The following is a 14,080-nucleotide window of genomic DNA, read 5'->3' as shown; positions in this document are numbered from 1 at the left end:
TTTCTTGGTAGAATTTTTGGGGTCACTTATGTAAATTATATCATCAACAAATAGTGAGAGTTTTACTTCTTTTCTGATTTGTGTCCCCTTGATCTCCTTTTCTTTTCTGATTTGTGTCCCCTTGATCTCCTTTTATTGTCTTATAGCTCTAGCTAGAACTTCAAGTACTATATTGAATAGATAAGGAGAGACTGGCCAACCTTGTCTTGTTCCTGATCTCAGTGGAATCGCTGTGAGTTTCTCTCCATTTGGTTTGATGTTGACTGTTGGTTTGCTGTATATTACCTTTATTATGTTATGTTTATGTATGTTCCTTGTATCCCTGCTCTTTCTAAGACCTTTATTATGAAGGGATTTTGTATTTTGTCAAAAGCTTTTAAAGCAACTAATGAGATGATTATGTGTTTTTTTTCAGTTTGTTTATATGGTGGATTACATCGACAGAAATTCGTATGTTGAACCATCCCTGCATCTCTGGGATAAAGCCGACTTGATCATGGTGGATGATTTTTCTGTTGTGTTCCTGGATTTGGTTTGTCACTATTTTGAGTATTTTTGCATCAATATTTGTGAGTGAGACTGGTCTGCAATTCTCTTTCTTAGTAATGTCTTTATGTGGTTTGGGTATCAGGGTAATTGTAGCCTCATAAAGAGAGTTTGGCAATGTTCTTTCTGTTTCTATTGTGTGGATACAATACTCTTCAATTTGAAGAGTATTGGTATTAGTTCTTTGAAAATCTTGTAGAATTCTGCATTAAAACCATCTGGTCCTGGGCTTTTTTTTTTTTTTTTTTTTTTGGTTGGGAGACTTTTGATGACTGTTTTTATTTCTTTAGCAATTATTGATTTATTTAATTTGCTTCTCTGGTCTTGATTTAATTTTGGTAAGTGATATTTATCCAGAAAGTTGTCCATTTCCTTTAAGTTTTTCAATTTTGTGGAGTACAGGCTTTTGAAATATGACTTAATGGTTCTCTGGATTTTCGCTGTGACTGTTGTAATGTCCCCCTTTTCATTTCTGAATGTGTTAATTTGGATATTCTCTCTCTGCCTTTTGGTAGTTTGGATAAAGATTTGTCTATTTTGTTGATTTTATTGAAGAGCCGACTCTTTGTCTCATTGGTTCTTTGTACTGTTTTCTTTGTTTCTATTTTGTTGATTTTAGCTCTAAATTAGATTTTTGTTCTATCATCTAGTTCTCCTTGGTGAGTTTGCTTTTTTTTTTTTTTTGTTGTTGTTCTAAAGTTTTCAGGTGTTCTGTTAACCCACTGCTGTAGGATGTGGGATTTTTCCAGCTTCTTTATGTAGGCATTTACTGTTTTGAACTTTCCTCTTAACACTGCTTTCATTGTGTCCCATAAATTTGGGTATGTTTTCAGGTCATTTTCATTGAATTTTAGGGAGTCTTTAATTTCTTCCTTTATTTCTTCCTTGACCCATTGATGCTTCAGGTGAGCATTGTTTAATTTCCACATGTTTGTGGGCTTTCTCAAATTAGTGTTGTTGTTGGATTCTAATTTTAATCTGAGGTGATCCAATAAAATACATGGGGTTATTCCAATATTTTTGTATCTTTTGAGGTTTCCTTTGTTACCTAATATGTGGTCAGTTTTTGAGAAGGTTCCTTGAGGTGCTGAGAAGAAGGTATATACTTTTATTTTGGATGGAATATTCTATAGATGTTTTTTAAGTTCATTTGATCCATAACATTTGCTAGTTCTCTTATTTCTCTGTTAATTTTCTGTCTTACAGACCTCTAGTGGTGAGAGAGGGGTGTTGAAGTCTCCCACTTCAATTCAATTCAATTCAATTCAATTCAATTCAATTCAATTCAATTCAATTCAATTCAATTTCAATTCAATTGTGTGGGGTTTAATGTGTAATTTCAACTTTAGCAGTGTGTTTCTTTTACATATGAGGATGCCCTTGTATTTGGGGAATAGATGTTCAGTATTGAGATTTCCTCTTGATGGAAGCTCATTTTTCTTAACACTGACTCTCTCACTGGATGTACAGGTACCAATTCATTTACATTTGTATTCGTTGTTCATTTGGAAGAACTGTCTGCATACCTTGCTTCTTTATCAGATATATTATTTTCCAATATTCTCTTACAGTATGTGGTTTATGTTTCTAATCTCAGTTAATCACAGTATTTTTTTAAATTATTTGAGGTAGATTTCACCATGTGACCTAAGTTGGTATTGAACTTCAGGGCTCAAATGATCTATATTCCTACTTCCTGTATAACTGAGATATGTGTGTTTGACATATTCCCACATTGCATATGTTTTCTTGCATAAAATTTTAATATGCATAAGCAACATTGTGTTTTATTTCTTATCATCTTTATTTTCTCACTGTGTAGGGTATCTCTAAGCTATACTGTCTGTGACTATCCTTAGCTATTGTAAAGTCTCCACAACAAATGATCTGCTAATTGTCTTAAAGATGGAGTCCTATTTTGCCCATTTCCCATCACCAAAAATAATAGCATAAAGCATTTTTACACATGTCCTCCTGTGTACATGGGAGGCAAGACATTGAGTCATATATACCTGGGCCAGAACTGATGGGTCGTGTGCATACTTAGCCATGTGTTTTCTAAGTAATGCCTTCCTGTTTTCTAGATCAATCACAGAATGCAAGTGTTTTTCTTCACTAACATGCATTGCTCCCCAGCTTTTAAGCCTTTGCCAGTCTCACAGGTGTAAGAAGATATATCATTGTTTTAGTTTGCATTTCTGTGTTTAGTGATCTGAGAACCTCTTCATGTGGTGGATGACACTCCATGCTTGCTCTATAAATGGGGTTCTCTGTCCATTGCCGATTTATTCTGATTATTATTGTGATTTCTGTAGTTTATTACACATCGGCGTTAGGATATTAAGATGTTATCCCATATGTTATGCTTTTCTCTGATTGGGTTACACTACCATCACTGGTGTTCTTTGCTACATGAATTCTGTAACATTTTATAATTAAAATTGATCATTATTTTTTCTTTTATTTTTTTCACCTTAAGCTAATTATTTTCCTTTATATTTTATTCTAATTAAAATAAAGTTACAGTGATAGAAGGCACATTTCTTGGTTGAAAGAGAAGAAAAAAAATAAGTGGAAGAGTCAAGAGGAAATGATTGTCTTAACATCTGCTACATCTTTCTAATGTGTTAGAAAACTACAACTACACTTCCCAGATTATTTTGAACCTAATTGCAAAAATAATTGGTTTCAATTAATTAAAAACATTTGTGTAATATCTAGAAGGTGAAAGAGTACAAATGTAGCCACAGTTAGCTAGTGTGTGAAAAAAAAATGACTGGGCTTTGTTTAGTAGCAGTTCAGTAGGTTTAGTGTGAATCTGAAAATTTGCTCATGTATCAAGTTCCCAGGTGACATCTGTCCTAGGATCCTGTCATTTATTTTGTTCTTGCAAGTGTGAGACAGACTTGCCATGGAAACACAGAGAGCTCCCTGACTTCAGCCCATACAATGAAATGTCTCTCTGTTCTTAGCTTCTTCACAGTCAAAAAATTCAAAGAAAACACAATAATATACAGAATCCAGACTTTCTGTGAATTTTCCATTTTTATGTGGTTTATTTTTCTTTACTTCTTTTAATCTATGACTATCTGTACTCTGTCTCTTTAAAGACTTTACCCCCCTTTTTTTTTTAAAGCATTAACTTTATTTTATGACTCTCTATACTCTTTTTCTTCTCTCTCCCAAGCCTATGTACATTTATCCAACACTGTGACCCATTTAGAGGTCATTTTTGTCTGAATATGTCCTATTGTGAATCTTTAATTTTTTACTGTCCAGGAGCACTTCTTAAAATGCTAAGTGCTTCTTAAAAACAAGTTGCACCATTAGTAAGGGTAATATGGTAATATGTGTTTGCCCATCCAGTCTAAAACTTAAGCTGCACTGTTATTATGGTAAATATGGTAATTCCTGCCTGAGCTCCCCATATTCCAGCATGGCAGAACTGCTTGCATCTCTGAGCCTCATACACTGACCGACTTCCAGGCACATAGCTGATTCAAGTTGCCATCAAGCAAGTCGCGTGCAGCACGATGCTCATAACACCCACCCAAGTGCTTGTTCTCCTGAAAGAACCAGAGGCCATGCTAGCAGCATAACCCAGAAAGCTGGCATTTTAAAATTGCCACTTGTTTCCTGCTTCAGCTGCTGAGCCAGGAAAATCTCTCTGTGGTAAGCAGCCAGCAAACAACAAAAACCTGTGTTAAACTCTCTCTATATACATTTTTTCTTCTAGAATTCCTTTTCAAGCTCTTTCAGGTTTTATGCAGAGTTAGTTGATCACATTGAAGGCACCAATTGTTACAAGGAGTGGGACCCCTTGTTTATCCCTGCTTCCCAGCTAGCTTAGCCCCTGAAATAACCACACAGAAACTGTATTCCTTAAAACACTGCTTGGCCCATTAGCTCTAGTTTCTTACTGGCTAATTCTTACATCTTAATTTAACCCATTTCTATTAATCTGTATATTGCCTCATGACTGTGGGCTTACCAGCAAGATTCTAACCAGCATCCATCTCAGGCAGAAGATCCATGGCATCTCTCACTCTGCCCTTCTTCCCAGCATTCAGTTCTGTCATTTCCACCTACCTAAGTTCTTCCCTATCAGGCCCAAAGCAGTTTTTTTATTTATTTAACCAATGAAAGCAACACATGAACAGAAGAACCTTCTACACCAGCATACCCTGAATGCTGTTACTTCATGGACTGGAGTCTTAGGTTAAATAAAAAGAGGAAAATGAGGCAGCCAGCTAGCACCAGCATTCTTGCTCTTCTGCTTCCTGACTGCAGATGCTGATTGTGTGGGGATATTACATACATGAGTTCTGTGCCTGCAGAGGTCAGAAGAAAGTGCTAGATCCCCTGGAACTGCAGTTGTAGGCAGTTGTGAGCCACCTAGCTAAGGTGCTGAGTACTGAACTCAGGTCCTTCACAAGAACAGTGAAGCCACAAAACCACACCAGTTAAGAATTATAGATAATAAAAACAGTTATTTATTTGAGGGGAAAAACTTACAGATCACTATCCCAAACTACAGTCCTCTTATGGCAAACAGGAAACAGAGAGTCTAGCAGCCTGAATGAGAGCTGGAAATCAGAGAGAGAGTGCCCGGTTCTCTGCTGCTTTTTAAAGTATAAGAGACCACACCCCAGTGGGCTGGTATCTTAAAGGCTATTGGCTGAAGAAACAGAAGGAACTCCCACAGCATAACAGTACACTCTTAACTGTTGGGCCATCTCTTGGTGCAGGAGAATTGTCTGTATTCTGTCGATCATGTTTTAAATAAACGCTGATTGGCCAGGTCGGAAGTATAGGTGGGAAAACCAGACAGGAAGTAGAGGTGATGCAATGAGAACAGGAGAATTCTGGGAAGGAGGAAGCTGATTCCTCCCAGTCCTGTGCAGACCACCGAGGAAGCAGGATGTAACCTGCCAGCTGAAAAAGGTACCAAGCCATATGACTAAAATAGATCAGAATAATGGGTTAATATAAGTCATAAGAACTAACAAGAAACCTGAGCTAATGAGCCAATCAGCTTTATTACTTATAGAGATCTCTGTGTAATTTTCTTTGGAGCTTGCCGGATGCGAGGTACCAGGTGGGACAGAAACCCCAACAAGCGGGCCCCTCCATGTTACAATCTCTTTAGCTCCTCTGGACTCTTTTTGACCCAGTGCTATAAGTTTCAGTACTTTTTTGAGTGTCTGATATGAAGGATGTTCTGATACATCTATCTCATGCTTTTGACTTCAGACCTAGGGCAAACCACTTTTATAGAAATTTGCTTTTTTTAGTGAGGTAATGAAAGTTCAGAAACACAAAATCAATTTGAGACTAGATTATTGCTTCTGAAGCCATCACTATTTTCAGATATTTGCTGGTAGAATTAAGAAACTTAGGACTACAAAGTTCTCAAGTCATTGCTGCTTCCTTTCCATAAAAACGTCCAATGTTTTACCAGGATATATTTTATTATTTGTTTTGGGATAATTTTCTTATGTGATATATGATTTTTCTTGCTTTTGTTCTTTTTTGTTTTTTTCTTTCTTTCCCTTCTCCTCCTCTCACCACTGTTAGAGAGTATATGTATGCATATATATATATATATGTGTGTGTGTGTGTGTGTGTGTGTGTGTGTGTGTGTGTGTTTATTGAATTTATCTTTCATCTTGTGTTCTGTTCTCTTTGTTGGGATTTCTTTACTGAGGCTATTTATTTGTTCTCCTTTGTTCAGTTTCTATATTTACTGTTTTCCCATTTAATCTCTTCATTTTATTTTTAATTTTATTTTTAAATATGCATATATATTTACATGTATAAAATAAGGAAAACCAGACTATCAACTTGAGAGTGGAAACATGGCAGGGGTTGGAGGAAGGGTACTTGGGAGGAGCTGGAATGATGGAAAGGGGAAGACATGATGTATTTGTATTTCAATTAAAATATTTTAATCAAATACAAAGTGTATTTCAGCAATTATTTTAACTATCAATGATATTAGTTTTTAAACTAACTTTTTTTCATTAGTTCAAGTCAAAAGGATTTGTTCCACATTTTATATTTTTCATACACATTCACTTCAGGAATTGGGAATAAAACATATGTGTGTTTAAATGAGAAAGGTGGCTCTTCCCCACCCATACCAGTCCCAGCAGCAGGTCAGCAGGTAAGTGTCCTTTGGCCAGGCTGCTCTACAACCATCCCTAGCTGTATCAGAGCACCCTGGAGTCACAGCCCTCACCGACACAGATGAGAGAAAGAACCTTGAAAGTCAGTCAGCAGGCAAGACTACTGTGGCCAGTCAACTCCACCACTAGACTCAGCAGCATCAGAGGCCACCCAGAGGCACAGGCTCTACCTGCACTGAATGAAGAAAAGAATCTCCTTGAGGCACTGACATTACCTGCACAAGTTTCAGGGCAGAATTAACATCTGTATCTATAATTACCTCAAACCCAGATAGGTACAAGGCAGTGTAAGAATACATTCAACAGTATTAAGGGCAATATGGTACCACCAGAACCCAGTGATTCTATAGAAGCAAGACCTGACTTTAACAACAAAGGTGAAGCAGAAGAAAACTACCTTAAAAATAACTTTATAAAGATGATAGAAGCCTCTAAGGTGAAAATAAAAAATTCCCTTAAAGAAATGACAAACAAAAAATTGAGAGAAACCAATAAATTCTATAAAAGAATCCAGGAAAACCAAGAAAAAACAGTCCAATGGGTGAAGGAAACAGTTCAAGACATGAATATTGAAATAGAAGCAATAAAGAAAACACAAACAGAGGGAATTATGGAAATAGAAAATCTGGGTAAATGAACAGGAACTACAGAGGCAAGCATAACCAACAGAATAGAAGAGATAGAAGAGATAATCTCAGGCATTGAGGATATAATAGCGGAAATAGATTCATTGCTCAAAGAAAATGTCAAATCCAACACATTCTTAACACAAAACATCCAGAAAATCTGGGATAACATGAAAAGACTAAACCTAAGAATAATAGGGATAGAAGAAGGAGAACTCCAGCTCAAAGGCACAGAAAATATATTCAACAAAATCATAGAGGAAAACTTTCTGAGTCTAAAGAAGGACATGCCAATGAATGTACAGAAAACCAAATAGACTTGACAAAAAAGTCCCCCCCCCCCCCGCACCACATAGTAATCAAAATACTCAGCATACAGAATAAAGAAAGACTGTTATGAGCTGAAAAAGAAAAAGGCCAGGTAACATATAAAGGCAGACCTCTCACAATTATGCCCAACTTCTCAATGGAATCTCTGAAGGCAAGAAAATTCTGGACAGACATATTGTAGACACTAAGAGACCATAGGTACCAGCCCAGACTACTATACCCAGCAAAGCTTTCAATCACCATAGATGAAGAAAACAAGATATTCCATGACAAAACCAGATTTAATTAATACCTAATCACAAATCCAGCCTGTAGAAAGTACTAGAAAGAATACTCCAACCCAAGGAAGTTAGCTACACACACGAAATCACAGGCAATAGACAATCTCACACCAGCAAATCCCAAAGAAGGGAAACACAAATGCATGACCACCACCATCAACAAAATTAGGAAATAACAGTAATTAATAATCACTGGTCATTAATATCTCTGGATATCAATGGACACAACTCACCTATAAAAGACACAGGCTAACAGAAAGGATACAAAACCACACCCATCCATTTGCTGCATACAAGAAACACACCTCAACTTCAAAGACAGACATTACCTCAGAGTAAAGGGTTGGGAAAAGATTTACCAATCAAGTGAACCTAAGAAACAAGAGAGTGTAATTATCTTAATATTTAGCAAAATAGACTTTAACTAAAACTAAAATTAATCAAAAGAGATTAACATTTAAGAGAAGAACATTTAATATTCATCACAGGAAAAATCCATCACGATGAAATCTCAGTTCTGAACATTAATGCCTTAAATACAAGGGCACCCACATTTGTAAATGAAACATTACTAAAGCTTAAAGCACATATCAAACCCCACACACTAGTAGTGGGTGACTTTAATATCCCACTCTCACCAATGGACAGGTCTGCCAGGTAGAAACTTAACAAAGAAATAAGGGAACTAATAGAAGTTATGACTCAAATGGATTTAGCAGACATCTATAGAACATTTCACCCAAACAAAAAAGAATATACCTTTTTTCTCAGCATGTCATGCTGCCTTCTGTAAAATAGATTTGGTCACAAAACAAATCTCAACAGATAAAAAATTGAGACAACCCCCTATATCTTATCAGATTACCATGCCTTAAAGTTAGAATTCAACAACAACACAAAATACATAAGCCTACAAGTTTATACATAAGTTTTTCATAGAAACTGAACAATGCTGAACTAAATCACCACTATGTCAAGGAAGAAATAAATAAAGAAACTAAAGATTTCCTATGATTCAATGTAAATGAAATCACAACATATCCAAACTTATGGGACACTATGAAAGCAGTGTTAAGAGGAAAGTTCATAGCACTAAGTGCCTACATAAAGAATTTGGAAATTTCCACATTAATAACTTCACAGAACATCTGAAAACTCTATAAAAAAAGGAACAAAACTCACCCAAAAGGAGTAGACCATAGGAATTAATCAAACTGAGGGAAGAAATCAATAAAATAGAAACAAATACAAATACAAAGAATCAATACAATAAAGAATTGGTTCTTTGAGAAAATCAAATAGACAAACCCTTAACCATGTTAACCAAAGACAGAGAGAGAATGTCTAATTTAGCAAATTCAGAAGCATAAAGGGGGATATAACAACAGACACTGAAGAAATTCAGATAATCATGAGATCATACTTCGAAAACCTGTACTCCACAAAGTTGGAAAACCTAAAAGAAATGAACAATTTTCTGGATAGGTACGACTTACCAGAATTAAGTAAAGACTAGGCAAACAACTTAAATGGACCTATGACACCTAAGAAAGTAGAAGCAGTCATCAAAAGTTTCCCAACCAAAAGAAGCCCAGGGGTTTCAGTGCAGATTTCTACTGGAATTTCAAAGAACTAATACCAACACTCATCAAATTATTCCACACAATAGAAATGGAATATTTCCAAACTCTTTTTTTATAAGGCTACAGTCACTCTGATACCCAAACCACACAAAGATGCAGTGAAGAAAGAGAATTATAGACCAGTCTCCCTCTTGAATATTGATGCAAAAATGCTGAATAAAATACTGGCAAACTGAATTCAAGAACACATTAAAAATCATCCACCATGATCTAGTAGGCTTCATCCCAGAGATACAGAGATGGTTCAACACATGAAAATCTGTCAATATAATCCACTATATAAACAACCTGATAGAAAAAAATCACATGATCATTGCATTAGAGGCTGAAAAAGCCTTTGACAAAATCCAACACCCCAATTTAGTGGAATCTCTTTGAGTTTCTCTCTATTTAGCTTGATGTTGAATATTTGCTTGCTGTATATTGCTTTTATTATGCTTAGATATGTTCTTTGTATCCCTAATCTCTCCAAGACTTTAATCATGAAGGAGTTTTGGAGTTTGTCAAAGGCTTTTTCAGCATATAATGAGATGATCATGTGTTTTTTCTTTCAGTTTGTTTACATGGTGGATTACATTGACAGATAGGTTGAACCATCCCCTCATCTCTGGGCTAAAGAACACTTGATCATAATTGGATGATCTTTGATATGTTCTTTTTTTTGAAACTCAGAAAGTTTTTTTAATATTTATTTATTATGTATACAATATTCTGTCTGTGTGTATGCCTGCAGGCCAGAAGAGGGCACCAGACCCCATTACAGATGGTTGTGAGCCACCATGTGGTTGCTGGGAATTGAACTCAGGACCTTTGGAAGAGCAGGCAATGCTCTTAACCGCTGAGCCATCTCTCCAGCCCTTGATATGTTCTTGAATTTGGTTTGTGACTATTTTAGTGAGTATTTTTACATCAATGTTCATAAGGGAAATTGGTCTGTAATTCTATTTCTTCGTTGAGTCTGTGTGTGTTTTGGGTATTAGGTTGGTTGTGGCACCATAAAAAGAATTTGGAAATGTTCCTTCTATTCCTATTTTTGTGGAATAATTTGAAGAGTTTTGGTATTAGCTCTTTGAAAGCTCTCTCTCTCTCTCTCTCTCTCTCTCTCTCTCTCTCTCTCTCTCTCTCTCCCTCTGTTTTGGTTGGGAGACTTCTATTTGGTAGACTACTTCTATTTCCTTAGGGATTATAGGTCTATTTAATTTGTTTATCTGATCTTCATTTAATTTTGTTACGTGGTATGTATCAAAAATTTTGTTCATTTCTTTTAGGTTTTCCAATTTTGTGGAGGAAAGTTATTGAAATATGACCTAATGATTTTCTGGATTTTCTCAGTATTTGTTGTTATGTCCCTCTTTTCATTTCTGATTTTGTTAATTTGCAAATTACATTTCTGTCTTTAGTTAGCTTGGACAAAAGTTTATCTATCTTCTTGAGTTTTCTTGAAGAACCAACTCTTTGTTTAATTGCTTCTTTGTATTATTCTCTTTATCTCTGTTTTATTGATTACAGCCTCAAGTTTCCTGCTGCCTATTCCTTTTGTGTATATTTGTTTCTTTTTGTTCTAGAGCTTTCAAGTGTGCTGTTAAGTCACTAGTATGAGATTTCTCTAAATTCTTCATGAGGGCTCTTAGTGCTATGAACTTTCCTCTTAGCATTGTTTTCATTGTGTCACATAAGTTTGAGTATATTGTGCATTCATCATTCATTTTTATTTAATTCTAGGAAGTATTTTAGATTTTTACTTCTTCCTTGAACCAGTATTAATTCAGTAGAGAGTTGTTCAGTTTCCATGAGTTTATATACTTTATAAAGTTTCTGTTGTTGTTGAAGTCCAGTTTTAATCCATGATGGTCTGTTAGGATACAGGGTTTTTTTCATTTTTTGGTGTCTTTGGAGACTTGCTTTGTAACTGAGTATGTGGTCAGTTTTAGAGAAGGTTTTATGAGGTTCTGAGAGGGTATATTCTTTTGTGTTTGGGTGAAATGTTTTGTAGATATCTGTGAAGTTCATTTGAATCACAACATCTGTTAATTCTATTATTTCTCTGTCTAGTTTCTGTCTGGAAGGCCTGCCCACTGGTGAGAGTGGGATGCTGAAATCTTCCACTATTCACGTGTGGGATTAAATATGTGATTTAAGTGTTAGTAATATTTTTTTTACAAATGTGGGTGCCATTACACTTGGGGCGTAGATGTTCAGAATTGAGACATTGGTGTGGGAAGTCCTTCTGTATATGTGTTCAGTATATTACTTTTATTAGTTAATGAATAAAACTGTTTTTGGTCAATAGCTTAACCGAGTAAAGACAGGCAGAAAATCCAAACAGAGATGTAGAGAGAGAGTAGGCAGAGTCGGTGAGATGCCATGTAGCTTCCAGAGGAGAAAGACCACCAGCTGGAACCTGGCAGGTAGGCCACAAGCCTCGTGGTGAAATATAAAATAATAGAAATTGGCTAATTTAAGATGTAAGAGCTAGCTAGTAATATGCTTAAGCTATTGGCCAAACAGTATTATAAATAATATAGTTTCTGAGTGATTATTTTGGGTCTGGGAAGTTGGGAACGAATGAAAAGCCTCTGCCAACAAGACATCATCTTCATGGATTTGTTCTTTGATAAGTAAGAAATGCCCTTCTCCATGGTCAATAAAACAAAATAGAAGCCTACAGGATGGGAAGAGATCTTTACCAACTCCACATCTGACTGAGGGCAAATCTCCAAAATATATAAAGAGCTAAAGAAACTGGACATAAAAAATACCAAATAATCCAATTAAAAATGGGATATAGATATAAACAGAGAGTTCTCAACAAGAAGAATCTCAAATGACCAAAAGACACTTAAGGAAGTGCTAAAAATCTTTAGCTATCAGGGAAATACAAATCAAAATTAATGTGAGATATCAACTTACACCTGTAAGAATGACTAAGATCAAAAACACTAATGACAGCTTATGCTGGAGAGGATGTGAAGTAAGGGAACACTCCTCCACTGGTGGTAGGAGTGCAAATTTCTACAGCCACTTTGGAGATCAGTATGGTGGTTTCTCAGAAAATGGGAATCAGTACACCTCAAGACCTAGCAATACCACTCCTGGGCGTATACCCAAAGGATGCACAACCATATCACAAAGGCATTTGCTCAGCTATGCTCATAGCAGTATTATTTGTACTAATCAGAACCTGGAAACAACCTAGATGCCCCTCACCCTAAGAATGTATAAAGAAAATGTAAATGTGGTATAATTGCACAATGGAGTATTACTAAGTGGTAAAAAACAATGACATTTTGAAATTTGTAGGCAAATAAATGGAAGTAGATAAAACTATCTTGAGTGAGTCATCCCAGACTCAGAAAGACAAACACAGTATGTACTTACTTACAAGTGGAATTTAGATGCAAAGTAAAGGATAACCAGGCTGCAGTCCATAAACCCAGAGAAGCTAGGAAAAAAGGATAACCTCAAGAGGGACTCACATGGAGGGCCCCCAAATGGGAAAGTAGTTAAGAACTCCTGGCTAAACTTGGAGTGGATAGACAGAGGGGATGGGGGTGGGAACACTAGGGATTGAGAAGGCTGAGTTGAGAGAGGGACAGAGAGGGAGAGCAATAATTGAGGTATCTTGCTAGAGGGAACCATTATGGGGTAAGGGAGAAACATGGTGCTAGGGAAATTTGCAGGAATCTACAAGGATGATGCCAGCTAAGACTCCTAGCATTAGGGGAGAAGATGCCTAAGCTGGCCTGCCCCTGTAATCAGATTAGTGACTACTCTAATTGTCGTCATAGAACCTACATCCAGTAATTTATGGAAGCAGATACAGTAATCCACAGTCAAACACTGGAGCTTCTGGATGTAAGTTGAAGAGATGGAAGAGGAATCATATGAGCAAGGGTGGGGGTGGAGATCATGACAGGGAAAACCACAGGGACAGCTGACCTGGACTAGTCGGAGCTCACAGACTCTGGACTGACTGCTGGGGAACTTGCATGGGACCAAACTAGACACTGTGAATGTGGGTGACAGTTATGTATCTTGATTTGTTAGTTTGGGTGGGGGTAGCAGCAGGACCAGGACTTATTCTGGATGCATGAACTGACTTTTTGGAGTTCATTGCCTACGGTGGGGTACCTCGCTCAGCCTTAATACGGGGTGGGGGCGGGAGGGGATTGGACCTGCCTCAACTTAGTATTTCAGACTTTGTTGACTCCCAAAGGGAAGCCTTACTCCCACTGAGGAGTGAATGGAGGTGAGAGTGGGAAAGGTGGGGGAGGGAGAAGGAGAGAAAGGGGGAATTGGGGTTGGCATGTAAAAATGAAAAAAATTAATAAAAAAAGAGGAAAATGGCTGGGTGATGGTGGCACACATCTTTAATCCCAGCACTTACAAGGCAGAGGCAGGTGTGGATCTCTGTGATTTTGAGGTCAACCTGGTCTACAAGAGCTAGTTCCAAGACAGGCACTAAA

This window comes from Myodes glareolus, chromosome 4, assembly GCF_982192425.1.
Source record: "Myodes glareolus chromosome 4, mMyoGla1.1, whole genome shotgun sequence".
Lineage (NCBI taxonomy): Eukaryota > Metazoa > Chordata > Mammalia > Rodentia > Cricetidae > Myodes > Myodes glareolus.
Note: the sequence above shows the minus strand (reverse complement) of the source record.